The sequence below is a fragment of the Stegostoma tigrinum genome, chromosome 28 (genome assembly GCF_030684315.1).
Source record: "Stegostoma tigrinum isolate sSteTig4 chromosome 28, sSteTig4.hap1, whole genome shotgun sequence".
NCBI classification, from domain to species: Eukaryota; Metazoa; Chordata; class Chondrichthyes; order Orectolobiformes; family Stegostomatidae; genus Stegostoma; species Stegostoma tigrinum.
Genome location: NC_081381.1, coordinates 3,062,613 through 3,081,656, shown reverse-complemented (window position 1 = coordinate 3,081,656; position 19,044 = coordinate 3,062,613).

Here is a 19,044-nt window from a genome sequence, read left to right as displayed (position 1 = left end):
AGAGAGCGAGAAACAGAGGGCGAGAAACAGAGAGCGAGAAACAGAGGGCGAGAAACAGAGGGCGAGAAACAGAGGGCGATAAACAGAGGGGCTGAAACAGAGGGGCTGAAACAGAGGGGCTGAAACAGAGGGGCTGAAACAGAGGGGCTGAAACAGAGGGCGAGAAACAGAGGGCGAGAAACAGAGAGCGAGAAATAGAGGGCGAGAAAGAGAGGGCGAGAAACAGAGGGCGAGAAACAGAGGGGCTGAAACAGAGGGGCTGAAACAGAGGGGCTGAATCAGAGGGCGAGAAACAGAGGGCGAGAAACAGAGGGGCTGAAATAGAGTGGCTGAAACAGAGGGGCTGAAACAGAGGGGCTGAAACAGAGGGCGAGAAACAGAGGGGCTGAAACAGAGGGGCTGAAACAGAGGGCGAGAAACAGAGGGGCTGAAACAGAGGGGCTGAAACAGAGGGGCTGAAACAGAGGGACTGAAACAGAGGGGCTGAAACAGAGGGCGAGAAACAGAGGGAAAGAAACAGAGGGCGAGAAACAGAGGGGCTGAAACAGAGGGGCTGAAACAGAGGGGCTGAAACAGAGGGGCTGAAACAGAGGGCGAGAAACAGAGGGCGAGAAACAGAGAGCGAGAAACAGAGGGCGAGAAACAGAAGGCGAGAAACAAAGGGCGATAAACAGAGGGGCTGAAACAGAGGGGCTGAAACAGAGGGGCTGAAACAGAGGGGCTGAAACAGAGGGCGAGAAACAGTGGGCGAGAAACAGAGGGCGAGAAACAGAGGGGCTGAAACAGAGGGGCTGAAACAGAGGGGCTGAAACAGAGGGCGAGAAACAAAGGGCGAGAAACAGAGAGCGAGATACAGAGGGCGAGAAACAGAGGGCGAGAAAGAGAGGGCGAGAAACAGAGGGGCTGAAACAGAGGGGCTGAAACAAAGGGGCTGAAACAGAGGGGCTGAAACAGAGAGCGAGAAACAGAGGGCGAGAAACAGAGATCGAGAAACAGAGGGCGAGAAACAGAGGGCGAGAAACAGAGGGCGAGAAACAGAGGGGCTGAAACAGAGGGGCTGAAACAGAGGGGCTGAAACAGAGGGTGAGATACAGAGGGCGAGAAACAGAGGGGCTGAAACAGAGGGGCTGAAACAGAGGGGCTGAAACAGAGGGGCTGAAACAGAGGGCGAGAAACAGAGGGGCTGAAACAGAGGGGCTGAAACAGATGGCGAGAAACAGAGGGGCTGAAACAGTGGGCGAGAAACAGAGGGGCTGCAACAGAGGGCGAGAAACAGAGAAAGAGAAACAGAGGGCGAGAAACAGAGGGGCTGAAACAGAGGAGCTGAAGCAGAGGGGCTGAAACAGAGGGGCTGAAACAGATGGGCTGAAACAGAGGGGCTGAAACAGAGGGGCTGAAACAGTGGGCGAGAAACAGAGGGCGAGAAACAGTGGGCGAGAAACAGAGGGCGAGAAACAGAGGGGCTGAAAGAGAGGGGCTGATACTGAGGGGCTGAAACAGAGGGCGAGAAACACAGGGCGAGAAACAGAGAGCGAGAAACAGAGGGCGAGAAACAGAGTGCGAGAAACAGAGGGCGAGAAACAGAGGGCGAGAAACAGAGGGGCTGAAACAGAGGGGCTGAAACAGAGGGCGAGAAACAGAGGGCGAGAAACAGAGGGCGAGAAACAGAGGGGCTGAAACAGAGGGGCTGAAACAGAGGGGCTGAAACTGAGGGCGAGAAACAGAGGGGCTGAAACAGAGGGGCGGAAACAGAGGGCGAGAAACAGAGGGGCTGAAACAGAGGGGCTGAAACAGAGGGGTTGAAACAGAGGGACTGAAACAGAGGGGCTGAAACAGAGGGCGAGAAACAGAGGGAAAGAAACAGAGGGCGAGAAACAGAGGGGCTGAAACAGAGGGGCTGAAACAGAGGGCGAGAAACAGAGGGCGCGAAACAAAGAGCGAGAAACAGAGGGCGAGAAACAGAGGGCGAGAAACAGAGGGCGAGAAACAGAGGGGCTGAAACAGAGGGGCTGAAACAGAGGGGCTGAAACAGAGGGCGAGAAACAGAGGGCGAGAAACAGAGGGCGAGAAACAGAGGGGCTGAAACAGAGTGGCTGAAACAGAGGGGCTGAAACAGAGGGGCTGAAACAGAGGACGAGAAACAGAGAGCGAGAAACAGAGGGCGAGAAACAGAGAGCGAGAAACAGAGGGCGAGAAACAGAGGGCGAGAAACAGAGGGCGATAAACAGAGGGGCTGAAACAGAGGGGCTGAAACAGAGGGGCTGAAACAGAGGGGCTGAAACAGAGGGGCTGAAACAGAGGGCGAGAAACAGAGGGCGAGAAACAGAGAGCGAGAAATAGAGGGCGAGAAAGAGAGGGCGAGAAACAGAGGGCGAGAAACAGAGGGGCTGAAACAGAGGGGCTGAAACAGAGGGGCTGAATCAGAGGGCGAGAAACAGAGGGCGAGAAACAGAGGGGCTGAAATAGAGTGGCTGAAACAGAGGGGCTGAAACAGAGGGGCTGAAACAGAGGGCGAGAAACAGAGGGGCTGAAACAGAGGGGCTGAAACAGAGGGCGAGAAACAGAGGGGCTGAAACAGAGGGGCTGAAACAGAGGGGCTGAAACAGAGGGACTGAAACAGAGGGGCTGAAACAGAGGGCGAGAAACAGAGGGAAAGAAACAGAGGGCGAGAAACAGAGGGGCTGAAACAGAGGGGCTGAAACAGAGGGGCTGAAACAGAGGGGCTGAAACAGAGGGCGAGAAACAGAGGGCGAGAAACAGAGAGCGAGAAACAGAGGGCGAGAAACAGAAGGCGAGAAACAAAGGGCGATAAACAGAGGGGCTGAAACAGAGGGGCTGAAACAGAGGGGCTGAAACAGAGGGGCTGAAACAGAGGGCGAGAAACAGTGGGCGAGAAACAGAGGGCGAGAAACAGAGGGGCTGAAACAGAGGGGCTGAAACAGAGGGGCTGAAACAGAGGGCGAGAAACAAAGGGCGAGAAACAGAGAGCGAGATACAGAGGGCGAGAAACAGAGGGCGAGAAAGAGAGGGCGAGAAACAGAGGGGCTGAAACAGAGGGGCTGAAACAAAGGGGCTGAAACAGAGGGGCTGAAACAGAGAGCGAGAAACAGAGGGCGAGAAACAGAGATCGAGAAACAGAGGGCGAGAAACAGAGGGCGAGAAACAGAGGGCGAGAAACAGAGGGGCTGAAACAGAGGGGCTGAAACAGAGGGGCTGAAACAGAGGGTGAGATACAGAGGGCGAGAAACAGAGGGGCTGAAACAGAGGGGCTGAAACAGAGGGGCTGAAACAGAGGGGCTGAAACAGAGGGCGAGAAACAGAGGGGCTGAAACAGAGGGGCTGAAACAGATGGCGAGAAACAGAGGGGCTGAAACAGTGGGCGAGAAACAGAGGGGCTGCAACAGAGGGCGAGAAACAGAGAAAGAGAAACAGAGGGCGAGAAACAGAGGGGCTGAAACAGAGGAGCTGAAACAGAGGGGCTGAAACAGAGGGGCTGAAACAGATGGGCTGAAACAGAGGGGCTGAAACAGAGGGGCTGAAACAGTGGGCGAGAAACAGAGGGCGAGAAACAGTGGGCGAGAAACAGAGGGCGAGAAACAGAGGGGCTGAAAGAGAGGGGCTGATACTGAGGGGCTGAAACAGAGGGCGAGAAACACAGGGCGAGAAACAGAGAGCGAGAAACAGAGGGCGAGAAACAGAGTGCGAGAAACAGAGGGCGAGAAACAGAGGGCGAGAAACAGAGCGGCTGAAACAGAGGGGCTGAAACAGAGGGCGAGAAACAGAGGGCGAGAAACAGAGGGGCTGAAACAGAGTGGCTGAAACAGAGGGGCTGAAACAGAGGGGCTGAAACTGAGGGCGAGAAACAGAGGGGCTGAAACAGAGGGGCGGAAACAGAGGGCGAGAAACAGAGGGGCTGAAACAGAGGGGCTGAAACAGAGGGGTTGAAACAGAGGGACTGAAACAGAGGGGCTGAAACAGAGGGCGAGAAACAGAGGGAAAGAAACAGAGGGCGAGAAACAGAGGGGCTGAAACAGAGGGGCTGAAACAGAGGGGCTGAAACAGAGGGGCTGAAACAGAGGGCGAGAAACAGAGGGCGAGAAACAGAGAGCGAGAAACAGAGGGGCTGAAACAGAGGGGCTGAAATAGAGGGGCTGAAACAGAGGGGCTGAAATAGAGGGCGAGAAACAGAGGGCGAGAAACAGAGGGGCTGAAACAGAGGGGCTGATACAGAGGGGCTGAAACAGAGGGGCTGAAACAGAGGGCGAGAAACAGAGGGGCTGAAACAAAGGGGATGAAACAGAGGGGCTGAAACAGAGGGCGAGAAACAAAGGGCGAGAAACAGAGAGCGAGAAACAGAGGGAGAGAAACAGAGGGCGAGAAAGAGAGGGCGAGAAACAGAGGGGCTGAAACAGAGGGGCTGAAACAGAGGGGCTGAAACAGAGGGGCTGAAACAGAGGGGCTGAAACAGAGAGTTAGAAACAGAGGGCGAGAAACAGAGATCGAGAAACAGAGGGCGAGAAACAGACGGCGAGAAACAGAGGGCGAGAAACAGAGGGGCTGAAACAGAGGGGCTGAAACAGAGCGGCTGAAACAGAGGGCGAGAAACAGAGGGCGAGAAACAGAGGGGCTGAAACAGAGGGGCTGAAACAGAGGGGCTGAAACAGAGGCGAGAAACAGAGGGGCTGAAACAGAGGGGCTGGAACAGATGGCGAGAAACAGAGGGGCTGAAACAGTGGGCGAGAAACAGAGGGGCTTAAACAGAGGGCGAGAAACAGAGAAAGAGAAACAGAGGGCGAGAAACAGAGGGGCTGAAACAGAGGGGCTGAAACAGATGGGCTGAAACAGAGGGGCTGAAACAGAAGGGCTGAAACAGTGGGCGAGAAACAGAGGGCGAGAAACAGAGGGCGAGAAACAGAGGGCGACAAACAGAGGTGGCTGAAAGAGAAGGGCTGATACTGAGGGGCTGAAACAGAGGGGCTGAAACAGAGGGCGAGAAACAGAGGGCGAGAAACAGAGAGCGAGAAACAGTGGGCGAGAAACAGAGGGCGAGAAACAGAGGTCGAGAAACAGAGGGGCTGAAACAGAGGGGCTGAAACAGAGGGGCTGAAACAGAGGGCGAGAAACAGAGGGCGAGAAACAGAGGGGCTGAAACAGAGTGGCTGAAAAAGAGGGGCTGAAACAGAGGGGCTGAAACTGAGGGCGAGAAACAGAGGGGCTGAAACAGAGGGGCTGAAACAGAGGGCGAGAAACAGAGGGGCTGAAACAGAGAGGCTGAAACAGAGGGACTGAAACAGAGGGGCTGAAACAGAGGGCGAGAAACAGAGGGAAAGAAACAGAGGGCGAGATACAGAGGGGCTGAAACAGAGGGGCTGAAACAGAGGGGCTGAAACAGAGGGGCTGAAACAGAGGGCGAGAAACAGAGGGCGAGAAACAGAGAGCGAGAAACAGAGGGGCTGAAACAGAGGGGCTGAAATAGAGGGGCTGAAACAGAGGGGCTGAAATAGAGGGCGAGAATCAGAGGGCGAGAAACAGAGGGGCTGAAACGGAGGGGCTGATACAGAGGGGCTGAAACAGAGGGGCTGAAACAGAGGGCGAGAAACAGAGGGGCTGAAACAGAGGGGCTGAAACAGAGGGCGTGAAACAGAGGGGCTGAAACAGAGGGGCTGAAACAGAGGGGCTGAAACAGAGGGCGAGAAACTGAGGGGCTGAAACAGAGGGCGAGAAACAGAGGGGCTGAAACAGAGGGCGAGAAACAGACGGGCTGAAACAGAGGGCGAGAAACAAAGGGCGAGAAACAGAGGTGCTGCAACAGAGGGGCTGAATCAGAGGGGCTGAAACAGAGGGGCTGAAACAGAGGGGCTGAAACAGAGGGACTGAAACAGAGGGGCTGAAACAGACGGCGAGAAACAGAGGGCGAGAAACAAAGAGCGAGAAACAGAGGGCGAGATACAGAGAGCGAGAAACAGAGGGCGAGAAACAGAGGGCGAGAAACAGAGGGCGATAAACAGAGGGGCTGAAACAGAGGGACTGAAACAGAGGGGCTGAAACAGAGGGGCTGAAACAGAGGGGCTGAAACAGAGGGCGAGAAACAGAGGGCGAGAAACAGAGAGCGAGAAACAGAGGGCGAGAAACAGAGGGCGAGAAACAGAGGGCGAGAAACAGAGGGGCTGAAACAGAGGGGCTGAAACAGAGGGGCTGAAACAGAGGGCGAGAAACAGAGGGCGAGAAACAGAGGGGCTGAAACAGAGTGGCTGAAACAGAGGGGCTGAAACAGAGGGCGAGAAACAGAGGGGCTGAAACAGAGGGGCTGAAACAGAGGGCGAGAAACAGAGGGGCTGAAACAGAGGGGCTGAAACAATGGGGCTGAAACAGAGGGACTGAAACAGAGGGGCTGAAACAGAGGGCGGAAACAGAGGGAAAGAAACAGAGGGCGAGAAACAGAGGGGCTGAAACAGAGGGGCTGAAACAGAGGGGCTGAAACAGAGGGGCTGAAACAGAGGGCGAGAAACAGAGGGCGAGAAACAGAGAGCGAGAAACAGAGGGGCTGAAACAGAGGGGCTGAAATAGAGGGGATGAAACAGAGGGGCTGAAACAGAGGGCGAGAAACAGAGGGCGAGAAACAGAGGGGCTGAAACAGAGGGGCTGATACAGAGGGGCTGAAACAGAGGGGCTGAAACAGAGGGCGAGAAACAGAGGGGCTGAAACAGAGGGGCTGAAACAGAGGGCGTGAAACAGACGGGCTGAAACAGAGGGGCTGAAACAGAGGGGCTGAAACAGAGGGACTGAAACAGAGTGGCTGAAACAGAGGGCGAGATACAGAGGGGCTGAAACAGAGGGCGAGAAACAGAGGGGCTGAAACAGAGGGCGAGAAACAAAGGGCGAGAAACAGAGGTGCTGAAACAGAGGGGCTGAATCAGAGGGGCTGAAACAGAGGGGCTGAAACAGAGGGCGAGAAACAGAGGGGCTGAAACAGAGGGGCTGAAACAGATGGCGAGAAACAGAGGGGCTGAAATAGAGGGGCTGAAACAGAGGGGCTGAAACAGAGGGGCTGAAACAGAGGGCGAGATACAGAGGGGTGAAACAGAGGGGCTGAAACAGAGGGGCTGAAACAGAGGGTCTGCAACAGTGGGTGAGAAAGAGAGGGGCTGAAAGAGAGGGCGAGAAACAGAGGTGCTGAAACAGAGGGGGAGAAACAGAGGGGCTGAAACTGAGGGGCTGAAACAGAGGGGCTGAAACAGAGGGCGAGAAACAGAGGGCGAGAAACAGAGGGGCTTAAACAGAGGGGCTGAAACAGAGGGCGAGAAACAGAGGGCGAGAAACAGAGGGCGAGAAACAGAGGGCGAGAAACAGAGGGCGAGAAACAGAGGGGCTGAAACAGAGGGGCTGAAACAGAGGGGCTGAAACAGAGGGGCTGAAACAGAGGGGCTGAAACAGAGGGCGAGAAACAGTGGGCGAGAAACAGAGGGGCAGAAACAGAGGGGCTGAAACAAAGGGGCTGAAACAGAGGGGCTGAAACTGAGGGCGAGAAACAGAGGGCGAGAAACAGAGGGCGAGAAACAGAGGGGCTGAAACAGAGGGGCTGAAACAGAGGGGCTGAAACAGAGGGCGAGAAACAGAGGGCGAGAAACAGAGAGCGAGAAACAGAGGGCAAGAAACAGAGGGCGAGAACCAGAGGGCGAGAAACAGAGGGGCTGAAACAGAGGGGCTGAAACAGAGGGGCTGAAACAGAGGGGCTGAAACAGAGGACGAGAAACAGTGGGCGAGAAACAGAGGGCGAGAAACAGAGGGGCTGAAACAGAGGGGCTGAAACAGAGGGGCTGAATCAGAGGGCGAGAAACAGTGGGCGAGAAACAGAGGGCGAGAAACAGAGGGGCTGAAACAGTGGGCGAGAAACAGAGGGGCTGAAACACAGGGGCTGAAACAGAGGGGCTGAAACAGAGGGCGAGAGACAGAGGGCGAGAAACAGAGAGCGAGAAATAGAGGGCGAGAAACAGAGAGCGAGAAACAGAGGGCGAGAAACAGAGGGCGAGAAACAGAGGGCGATAAACAGAGGGGCTGAAACAGAGGGGCTGAAACAGAGGGGCTGAAACAGAGGGGCTGAAACAGAGGGCGAGAAACAGAGGGCGAGAAACAGAGAGCGAGAAACAGAGGGCGAGAAACAGAGGGCGAGAAACAGAGGGCGAGAAACAGAGGGGCTGAAACAGAGGGGCTGAAACAGAGGGGCTGAAACAGAGGGCGAGAAACAGAGGGCGAGAAACAGAGGGGCTGAAACAGAGTGGCTGAAACAGAGGGGCTGAAACAGAGGGGCTGAAACTGAGGGCGAGAAACAGAGGGGCTGAAACAGAGGGGCTGAAACAGAGGGCGAGAAACAGAGGGTCTGAAACAGAGGGGCTGAAACAGAGGGCGAGAAACAGTGGGCGAGAAACAGAGGGCGAGAAACAGAGGGGCTGAAACAGAGGGCGAGAAACAGAGGGGCTGAAACAGAGGGGCTGAAACAGAGGGGCTGAAACAGAAGGGGAGAAACAGAGGGCGAGAAACAGAGAGCGAGAAACAGAGGGCGAGAAACAGAGAGCGAGAAACAGAGGGCGAGAAACAGAGGGGCTGAAACAGAGGGGCTGAATCACAGGGGCTGAAACAGAGGGGCTGAAACAGTGGGCGAGAAACAGTGGGCGAGAAACAGAGGGCGAGAAACAGAGGGGCTGAAACAGAGGGGCTGAAACAGAGGGGCTGAAACAGAGGGTTTAGAAACAGTGGGCGAGAAACAGAGGGCGAGAAACAGAGGGGCTGAAACAGAGGGCGAGAAACAGAGGGGCTGAAACTGAGGGGCTGAAACAGAGGGGCTGAAACAGAGGGCGAGAAACAGAGGGCGAGAAACAGAGAGCGAGAAACAGAGGGCGAGAAACAGAGAGCGAGAAACAGAGGGCGAGAAACAGAGGGGCTGAAACAGAGGGGCTGAAACAGAGGGGCTGAAACAGAGGGGCTGAAACAGAGGGCGAGAAACAGTGGGCGAGAAACAGAGGGCGAGAAACAGAGGGGCTGAAACAGAGGGGCTGAAACAGAGGGGCTGAAACAGAGGGCGAGAAACAGTGGGCGAGAAACAGAGGGCGAGAAATAGAGGGGCTGAAACAGAGGGCGAGAAACAGAGGGGCTGAAACAGAGGGGCTGAAACAGAGGGGCTGAAACAGAGGGCGAGAAACAGAGGGCGAGAAACAGAGAGCGAGAAACAGAGGGCGAGAAACAGAGAGCGAGAAACAGAGGGCGAGAAAGAGAGGGCGAGAAACAGAGGGCTATAAACAGAGGGGCTGAAACAGAGGGGCTGAAACAGAGGGGCTGAAACAGAGGGGCTGAAACAGAGTGGCTGAAACAGAGGGCGAGAAACAGAGGGCGAGAAACAGAGAGCGAGAAACAGAGGGCGAGAAACAGAGGGCGAGAAACAGAGGGCGAGAAACAGAGGGGCTGAAACAGAGGGGCTGAAACAGAGGGGCTGAAACAGAGGGCGAGAAACAGAGGGCGAGAAACAGAGGGGCTGAATCAGAGTGGCTGAAACAGAGGGGCTGAAACAGAGGGGCTGAAACTGAGGGCGAGAAACAGAGGGGCTGAAACAGACGGCGAGAAACAGAGGGGCTGAAACAGAGGGGCTGAAACAGAGGGGCTGAAACAGAGGGACTGAAACATAGGGGCTGAAACAGAGGGCGAGAAACAGAGGGAAAGAAACAGAGGGCGAGAAACAGAGGGGCTGAAACAGAGGGGCTGAAACAGAGGGGCTGAAACAGAGGGGCTGAAACAGAGGGCGAGAAACAGAGGGCGAGAAACAGAGAGCGAGAAACAGAGGGCGAGAAACAGAGGGCGAGAAACAGAGGGCGATAAACAGAGGGGCTGAAACAGAGGGGCTGAAACAGAGGGGCTGAAACAGAGGGGCTGAAACAGAGGGGCAGAAACAGAGGGCGAGAAACAGTGGGCGAGAAACAGAGGGCGAGAAACAGAGGGGCTGAAAAAGAGGGGCTGAAACAGAGGGGCTGAAACAGAGGGCGAGAAACAGTGGGCGAGAAACAGGGAGCGAGAAACAGAGGCGAGAAACAGAGGGCGAGAAACAGAGGGCGAGAAACAGAGGGTCTGAAACAGAGGGGCTGAAACAGAGGGGCTGAAACAGAGAGGCTGAAACAGAGGGGCTGAAACAGAGAGCGAGAAACAGAGGGCGAGAAACAGAGATCGAGAAACAGAGGGCGAGAAACAGAGGGCGAGAAACAGAGGGCGAGAAACAGAGGGGCTGAAACAGAGGGGCTGAAACAGAGGGCGAGAAACAGAGGGCGAGAAACAGAGGGGCTGAAACAGAGGGGCTGAAACAGAGGGGCTGAAACAGAGGGGCTGAAACAGAGGGCGAGAAACAGAGGGGATGAAACAGAGGGGCTGAAACAGATGGCGAGAAACAGAGGGGCTGAAACAGTGGGCGAGAAACAGAGGGGCTGAAACAGAGGGCGAGAAACAGAGAAAGAGAAACAGAGGGCGAGAAACAGAGGGGCTGAAACAGAGGGGCTGAAACAGAGGGGCTGAAACAGAGGGGCTGAAACAGAGGGGCTGAAACAGAGGGGCTGAAACAGAGGGGCTGAAACAGATGGGCTGAAACAGAGGGGCTGAAACAGAGGGTCTGAAACAGAGGGCGAGAAACAGAGGGGCTGAAACAGAGGTCGAGAAACAGAGGGGCTGAAACAGAGGGGCTTAAACAGATGGGCTTTAAAAGAGGGGCTGAAACAGAGGGGCTGAAACAGAGGGGCTGAAACAGAGGGCGAGAAACAGAGGGCGAGAAACAGAGGGGCTGAAACAGAGAGGCTGAAACAGAGGGACTGAAACAGAGGGGCTGAAACAGAGGGCGAGAAACAGAGGGAAAGAAACAGAGGGCGAGATACAGAGGGGCTGAAACAGAGGGGCTGAAACAGAGGGGCTGAAACAGAGGGGCTGAAACAGAGGGCGTTAAACAGAGGGCGAGAAACAGAGAGCGAGAAACAGAGGGGCTGAAACAGAGGGGCTGAAATAGAGGGGCTGAAACAGAGGGGCTGAAATAGAGGGCGAGAATCAGAGGGCGAGAAACAGAGGGGCTGAAACACAGGGGCTGATACAGAGGGGCTGAAACAGAGGGGCTGAAACAGAGGGCGAGAAACAGAGGGGCTGAAACAGAGGGGCTGAAACAGAGGGCGTGAAACAGAGGGGCTGAAACAGAGGGGCTGAAACAGAGGGGCTGAAACAGAGGGCGAGAAACAGAGGGGCTGAAACAGAGGGCGAGAAACAGAGGGGCTGAAACAGAGGGCGAGAAACAGACGGGCTGAAACAGAGGGCGAGAAACAAAGAGCGAGAAACAGAGGTGCTGCAACAGAGGGGCTGAATCAGAGGGGCTGAAACAGAGGGGCTGAAACAGAGGGGCTGAAACAGAGGGACTGAAACAGAGGGGCTGAAACAGACGGCGAGAAACAGAGGGCGAGAAACAGAGAGCGAGAAACAGAGGGCGAGATACAGAGAGCGAGAAACAGAGGGCGAGAAACAGAGGGCGAGAAACAGAGGGCGATAAACAGAGGGGCTGAAACAGAGGGACTGAAACAGAGGGGCTGAAACAGAGGGGCTGAAACAGAGGGGCTGAAACAGAGGGCGAGAAACAGAGGGCGAGAAACAGAGAGCGAGAAACAGAGGGCGAGAAACAGAGGGCGAGAAACAGAGGGCGAGAAACAGAGGGGCTGAAACAGAGGGGCTGAAACAGAGGGGCTGAAACAGAGGGCGAGAAACAGAGGGCGAGAAACAGAGGGGCTGAAACAGAGTGGCTGAAACAGAGGGGCTGAAACAGAGGGGCTGAAACTGAGGGCGAGAAACAGAGGGGCTGAAACAGAGGGGCTGAAACAGAGGGCGAGAAACAGAGGGGCTGAAACAGAGGGGCTGAAACATTGGGGCTGAAACAGAGGGACTGAAACAGAGGGGCTGAAACAGAGGGCGGAAACAGAGGGAAAGAAACAGAGGGCGAGAAACAGAGGTTCTGAAACAGAGGGGCTGAAACAGAGGGGCTGAAACAGAGGGGCTGAAACAGAGGGGCTGAAACAGAGGGCGAGAAACAGAGGGCGAGAAACAGAGGGGCTGAAACAGAGGGGCTGATACAGAGGGGCTGAAACAGAGGGGCTGAAACAGAGGGCGAGAAACAGAGGGGCTGAAACAGAGGGGCTGAAACAGAGGGCGTGAAACAGACGGGCTGAAACAGAGGGGCTGAAACAGAGGGGCTGAAACAGAGGGACTGAAACAGAGGGGCTGAAACAGAGGGCGAGATACAGAGGGGCTGAAACAGAGGGCGAGAAACAGAGGGGCTGAAACAGAGGGCGAGAAACAAAGGGCGAGAAACAGAGGTGCTGAAACAGAGGGGCTGAATCAGAGGGGCTGAAACAGAGGGGCTGAAACAGAGGGCGAGAAACAGAGGGGCTGAAACAGAGGGGCTGAAACAGATGGCGAGAAACAGAGGGGCTGAAATAGAGGGGCTGAAACACAGGGGCTGAAACAGAGGGGCTGAAACAGAGGGCGAGATACAGAGGGGTGAAACAGAGGGGCTGAAACAGAGGGGCTGAAACAGAGGGTCTGCAACAGTGGGTGAGAAAGAGAGGGGCTGAAAGAGAGGGCGAGAAACAGAGGTGCTGAAACAGAGGGGGAGAAACAGAGGGGCTGAAACTGAGGGGCTGAAACAGAGGGGCTGAAACAGAGGGCGAGAAACAGAGGGCGAGAAACAGAGGGGCTTAAACAGAGGGGCTGAAACAGAGGGCGAGAAACAGAGGGCGAGAAACAGAGGGCGAGAAACAGAGGGCGAGAAACAGAGGGCGAGAAACAGAGGGGCTGAAACAGAGGGGCTGAAACAGAGGGGCTGAAACAGAGGGGCTGAAACAGAGGGGCTGAAACAGAGGGCGAGAAACAGTGGGCGACAAACAGAGGGGCAGAAACAGAGGGGCTGAAACAAAGGGGCTGAAACAGAGGGGCTGAAACTGAGGGCGAGAAACAGAGGGCGAGAAACAGTGGGCGAGAAACAGAGGGGCTGAAACAGAGGGGCTGAAACAGAGGGGCTGAAACAGAGGGCGAGAAACAGAGGGCGAGAAACAGAGTGCGAGAAACAGAGGGCAAGAAACAGAGGGCGAGAACCAGAGGGCGAGAAACAGAGGGGCTGAAACAGAGGGGCTGAAACAGAGGGGCTGAAACAGAGGGGCTGAAACAGAGGGCGAGAAACAGTGGGCGAGAAACAGAGGGCGAGAAACAGAGGGGCTGAAACAGAGGGGCTGAAACAGAGGGGCTGAAACAGAGGGGCTGAAACAAGGGCGAGAAACAGAGGGCGAGAAACAGAGAGCGAGAAACAGAGGGCGAGAAACAGAGGGCGAGAAACAGAGGGCGAGAAACAGAGGGGCTGAAACAGAGGGGCTGAAACAGAGGGGCTGAAACAGAGGGCGAGAAACAGAGGGCGAGAAACAGAGGGGCTGAAACAGAGTGGCTGAAACAGAGGGTCTGAAACAGAGGGGCTGAAACTGAGGGCGAGAAACAGAGGGGCTGAAACAGAGGGGCTGAAACAGAGGGCGAAAAACAGAGGGTCTGAAACAGAGGGGCTGAAACAGAGGGCGAGAAACAGTGGGCGAGAAACAGAGGGCGAGAAACAGACGGGCTGAAACAGAGGGCGAGAAACAGAGGGGCTGAAACAGAGGGGCTGAAACAGAGGGGCTGAAACAGAAGGGGAGAAACAGAGGGCGAGAAACAGAGAGCGAGAAACAGAGGGCGAGAAACAGAGAGCGAGAAACAGAGGGCGAGAAACAGAGGGGCTGAAACAGAGGGGCTGAAACACAGGGGCTGAAACAGAGGGGCTGAAACAGTGGGCGAGAAACAGTGGGCGAGAAACTGAGGGCGAGAAACAGAGGGGCTGAAACAGAGGGGCTGAAACAGAGGGGCTGAAACAGAGGGTTTAGAAACAGTGGGCGAGAAACAGAGGGCGAGAAAAAGAGGGGCTGAAACAGAGGGCGAGAAACAGAGGGGCTGAAACTGAGGGGCTGAAACAGAGGGTCTGAAACAGAGGGCGAGAAACAGAGGGCGAGAAACAGAGAGCGAGAAACAGAGGGCGAGAAACAGAGAGCGAGAAACAGAGGGCGAGAAACAGAGGGGCTGAAACAGAGGGGCTGAAACAGAGGGGCTGAAACAGAGGGGCTGAAACAGAGGGCGAGAAACAGTGGGCGAGAAACAGAGGGCGAGAAACAGAGGGGCTGAAACAGAGGGGCTGAAACAGAGGGGCTGAAACAGAGGGCGAGAAACAGTGGGCGAGAAACAGAGGGCGAGAAATAGAGGGGCTGAAACAGAGGGCGAGAAACAGAGGGGCTGAAACAGAGGGGCTGAAACAGAGGGGCTGAAACAGAGGGCGAGAAAGAGAGGGCGAGAAACAGAGAGCGAGAAACAGAGGGCGAGAAACAGAGAGCGAGAAACAGAGGGCGAGAAAGAGAGGGCGAGAAACAGAGGGCGATAAACAGAGGGGCTGAAACAGAGGGGCTGAAACAGAGGGGCTGAAACAGAGGGGCTGAAACAGAGTGGCTGAAACAGAGGGCGAGAAACAGAGGGCGAGAAACAGAGAGCGAGAAACAGAGGGCGAGAAACAGAGGGCGAGAAACAGAGGGCGAGAAACAGAGGGGCTGAAACAGAGGGGCTGAAACAGAGGGGCTGAAACAGAGGGCGAGAAACAGAGGGCGAGAAACAGAGGGGCTGAATCAGAGTGGCTGAAACAGAGGGGCTGAAACAGAGGGGCTGAAACTGAGGGCGAGAAACAGAGGGGCTGAAACAGAGGGGCTGAAACAGAGGGGCTGAAACAGAGGGACTGAAACATAGGGGCTGAAACAGAGGGCGAGAAACAGAGGGAAAGAAACAGAGGGCGAGAAACAGAGGGGCTGAAACAGAGGGGCTGAAACAGAGGGGCTGAAACAGAGGGGCTGAAACAGAGGGGCTGAAACAGAGGGCGAGAAACAGAGGGCGAGAAACAGAGAGCGAGAAACAGAGGGCGAGAAACAGAGGGCGAGAAACAGAGGGCGATAAACAGAGGGGCTGAAACAGAGGGGCTGAAACAGAGGGGCTGAAACAGAGGGGCAGAAACAGAGGGCGAGAAACAGTGGGCGAGAAACAGAGGGCGAGAAACAGAGGGGCTGAAAAAGAGGGGCTGAAACAGAAGGGCTGAAACAGAGGGCGAGAAACAGTGGGCGAGAAACAGGGAGCGAGAAACAGAGGCGAGAAACAGAGGGCGAGAAACAGAGGGCGAGAAACAGAGGGTCTGAAACAGAGGGGCTGAAACAGAGGGGCTGAAACAGAGAGGCTGAAACAGAGGGGCTGATGCAGAGAGCGAGAAACAGAGGGCGAGAAACAGAGATCGAGAAACAGAGGGCGAGAAACAGAGGGCGAGAAACAGAGGGCGAGAAACAGAGGGGCTGAAACAGAGGGGCTGAAACAGAGGGCGAGAAACAGAGGGCGAGAAACAGAGGGGCTGAAACAGAGGGGCTGAAACAGAGGGGCTGAAACAGAGGGGCTGAAACAGAGGGCGAGAAACAGAGGGGATGAAACAGAGGGGCTGAAACAGATGGCGAGAAACAGAGGGGCTGAAACAGTGGGCGAGAAACAGAGGGGCTGAAACAGAGGGCGAGAAACAGAGAAAGAGAAACAGAGGGCGAGAAACAGAGGGGCTGAAACAGAGGGGCTGAAACAGAGGGGCTGAAACAGAGGGGCTGAAACAGATGGGCTGAAACAGAGGGGCTGAAACAGTGGGCGAGAAACAGAGGGCGTCAAAACAGAGGGCGAGAAACAGAGGGCGAGAAACAGAGGGGCTGAAAGACAGGGGCTGATACTGAGGGGCTGAAACAAAGGGTCTGAAACAGAGGGCGAGAAACAGAGGGGCTGAAACAGAGGGCGAGAAACAGAGGGGCTGAAACAGAGGGGCTTAAACAGATGGGCTTTAAAAGAGGGGCTGAAACAGAGGGGCTGAAACAGAGGGGCTGAAACAGAGGGCGAGAAACAGAGGGGCTGAAACAGAGGGCGAGAAACAGAGGGGCTGAAACCGAGTGCGAGAAACAGAGGGCGAGAAACAGTGGGGCTGAAACAGAGGGGCTGAAACAGAGGGGCTGAAACAGAGGGGCTGAAACAGAGGGGCTGAAACAGAGGGGCTGAAACAGAGGGCGAGAAACAGAGGGCGAGAAACAAAGAGCGAGAAACAGAGGGCGAGAAACAGAGGGCGAGAAACAGAGGGCGAGAAACAGAGGGGCTGAAACAGAGGGGCTGAAACAGAGGGGCTGAAACAGAGGGCGAGAAACAGAGGGCGACAAACAGAGGGCGAGAAACAGAGGGGCTGAAACAGAGTGGCTGAAACAGAGGGGCTGAAACAGAGGGGCTGAAACAGAGGGCGAGAAACAGAGGGGCTGAAACTGAGGGGCTGAAACAGAGGGGCTGAAACAGCGGACCGGAAACAAAGGGGCTGAAACAGAGGGACTGAAACAGAGGGGCTGAAACAGATGGCGAGAAACAGAGGGGCTGAAACAGAGGGCGAGAAACAAAGGGCGAGAAACAGAGGAGCTGAAACGGAGGGGCTGAAACAGAGGGGCTGAAACAGAGGGGCTGAAACAGAGGGGCTGAAACAGAGGGCGAGAAACAGAGGGGCTGAAACAGCGGGGCTGAAACAGATGGCGAGAAACAGAGGGGCTGAAACAGTGGGCGAGAAACAGAGGGGCTGAAACAGAGGGCGAGAAACAGAGAGCGAGGAACAGAGGAGCTGAAACAGAGGGGCTGAAACAGAGGGCGAGAAACAGAGGGCGAGAAACAGAGAGCAAGAAACAGAGGGCGAGAAACAGAGGGCGAGAAACAGAGGGGCTGAAACAGAGGGGCTGAAACAGAGGGGCTGAAACAGAGGGCGAGAAACAGAGGGCGAGAAACAGAGGGCGAGAAACAGAGGGGCTGAAACAGAGGGGCTGAAACAGAGGGGCTGAAACAGAGGGCGAGAAACAGAGGGCGAGAAACAGAGAGCGAGAAACAGAGGGCGAGAAACAGAGGGCGAGAAACAGAGGGCGAGAAACAGAGGGGCTGAAACAGAGGAGCTGAAACAGAGGGGATGAAACAGAGGGGCTGAAACAGAGGGGCTGAAACAGAGGGGCTGAAACAGAGGGCGAGAAACAGAGGGCGAGAAACAAAGAGCGAGAAACAGAGGGCGAGAAACAGAGGGCGAGAAACAGAGGGCGAGAAACAGAGGGGCTGAAACAGAGGGGCTGAAACAGAGGGGCTGAAACACAGGGCGAGATACAGAGGGCGAGAAACAGAGGGCGAGAAACAGAGGGGCTGAAACAGAGTGGCTGAAACAGAGGGGCTGAAACAGAGGGGCTGAAACAGAGGGCGAGAAACAGAGGGGCTGAAACAGAGGGGCTGAAACAGAGGGGCTGAAACAGAGGGGCGGAAACAGAGGGGCTGAAACAGAGGGACTGAAACAGAGGGGCTGAAACAGAGGGCGAGAAACAGAGGGGCTGAAACAGAGGGCGAGAAACAAAGGGCGAGAAACAGAGGGGCTGAAACAGAGGGGCTGAAACAGATGGCGAGAAACAGAGGGGCTGAAACAGTGGGCGAGAAACAGAGGGGCTGAAACAGAGGGCGAGAAACAGTGAGCATGGAACAGAGGAGCTGAATCAGAGGGGCTGAAACAGAGGGCGAGAAACAGAGAACGAGAAACAGAGAGCAAGAAACAGAGGGCGAGAAACAGAGGGCGAGAAACAGAAGGGCTGAAACAGAGGGGCTGAAACAGAGGGGCTGAAACAGAGGGCGAGAAACAGAGGGCGAGAAACAGAGGGCGAGAAAGAGAGAGCGAGAAACAGAGGGAGAGAATCAGACGGCGAGAAACAGAGGGGCTGAAACAGAGGAGCTGAAACAGAGGGGCTGAAACAGAGGGGCTGAAACAGAGGGCGAGAAACAGTGGGCGAGAAACAGAGGGGCTGAAACAGAGTGGCTGAAACAGAGGGGCTGAAACAAAGGGCGAGAAACAGAGGGCGAGAAACAGAGAACGAGAAACAGAGGGCGAGAAACAGAGGGCGAGAAACAGAGGGGCTGAAAAAGAGGGTCTGAAACAGAGGGGCTGAAACAGAGGGGCTGAAACAGAGGGGCTGAAACAGAGGGGCTGAAACAGAGGGCCTGAAACAGAGGTGCTGAAACAGAGGGGCTGTAACAGAGGGGCTGAAACAGAGGGCGAGAAACAGAGATCGAGAAACAGAGGGCGAGAAACAGAGGGCGAGAAACAGAGGGCGAGAAACAGAGGGGCTGAAACAGAGGGGCTGAAACAGAGGGGCTGAAACAGAGGGCGAGAAACAGAGGGCGAGAAACAGAGGGGCTGAAACAGAGGGGCTGAAACAGAGGGGCTGAAACAGAGGGTCTGAAACAGAGGGCGAGAAAGAGAGGGGATGAAACAGAGGGGCTGAAACAGATGGCGAGAAACAGAGGGGCTGAAACAGTGGGCGAGAAACAGAGGGGCTGAAACAGAGGGCGAGAAACAGAGAAAGAGAAACAGAGGGCGAGAAACAGAGGGGCTGAAACAGAGGGGCTGAAACAGAGGGGCTGAAACAGAGGGGCTGAAACAGATGGGCTGAAACAGAGGGGCTGAAACAGAGGGGCTGAAACAGTGGGCGAGAAACAGAGGGCGTCAAAACAGAGGGCGAGAAACAGAGGGCGAGAAACAGAGGGGCTGAAAGAGAGGGGCTGATACTGAGGGGCTGAAACAGAGGGTCTGAAACAGAGGGCGAGAAACAGAGGGGCTGAAACAGAGGGCGAGAAACAGAGGGGCTGAAACAGAGGGGCTTAAACAGATGGGCTTTAAAAGAGGGGCTGAAACAGAGGGGCTGAAACAGAGGGGCTGAAACAGAGGGCGAGAAACAGAGGGGCTGAAACAGTGGGCGAGAAACAGAGGGCGAGAAACAGTGGGGCTGAAACAGAGGGGCTGAAACAGAGGAGCTGAAACAGAGGGGCTGAAACAGAGGGGCTGAAACAGAGGGG